The following is a 606-nucleotide window of genomic DNA, read 5'->3' as shown; positions in this document are numbered from 1 at the left end:
CATGTAGTCAGGAGTTTTCTGGTGTTCTCAGGTTTTGGGCTTAAGTCTCCTGCCTCTGGATTTCAGTTTTATTCTTCCTGTAGTCTCAGGACTTCTCCAACTATACAGCACTGATAATAAAACTTCTAGGTTAATGGCGAAAAGATTCTCCCCCGTTAGGGACACCCAGAGAGGTTCACAGAGTTACATGAAGAAGAGGAGAGGGAGGAGGGAGATAGAGATGAGCAGGAAGAGAAAAAGGGGGACTCAAGAGCAGAGAGACAGATCTACGCAGCTGTCTGTTCCCAGAGTGTTCTCCGTAGCCCAGACACCTACAGAGATTCACAGAATTGGATTGGGAAGAGAAGGGGAAAGGAGGAAATAGAGGTGTTCTGAGGTAGAAAACAGAGAGTCAAGATTGGGAGAAAATAATCAACACACTCCTGAATAAAAATGGGAACTGAATTTCAGTTTAAAAATAGGGCTTCTCTCCTTTTTTTTTTTTTTTTGGTAAGGTTATAGTGTATTGAAAATGAAAAATTAAGCAGTAGTAAAGAGGAGTACTAGAGGACTTTTAAAGAAATAAGAAAAGAAAAAATCAAAATAGAAGAAGAAAAAAGGAAACAA

This window comes from Cervus canadensis, chromosome 4 (assembly GCF_019320065.1).
Source record: "Cervus canadensis isolate Bull #8, Minnesota chromosome 4, ASM1932006v1, whole genome shotgun sequence".
In the NCBI taxonomy this organism is placed as follows: Eukaryota; Metazoa; Chordata; class Mammalia; order Artiodactyla; family Cervidae; genus Cervus; species Cervus canadensis.
Note: the sequence above shows the minus strand (reverse complement) of the source record.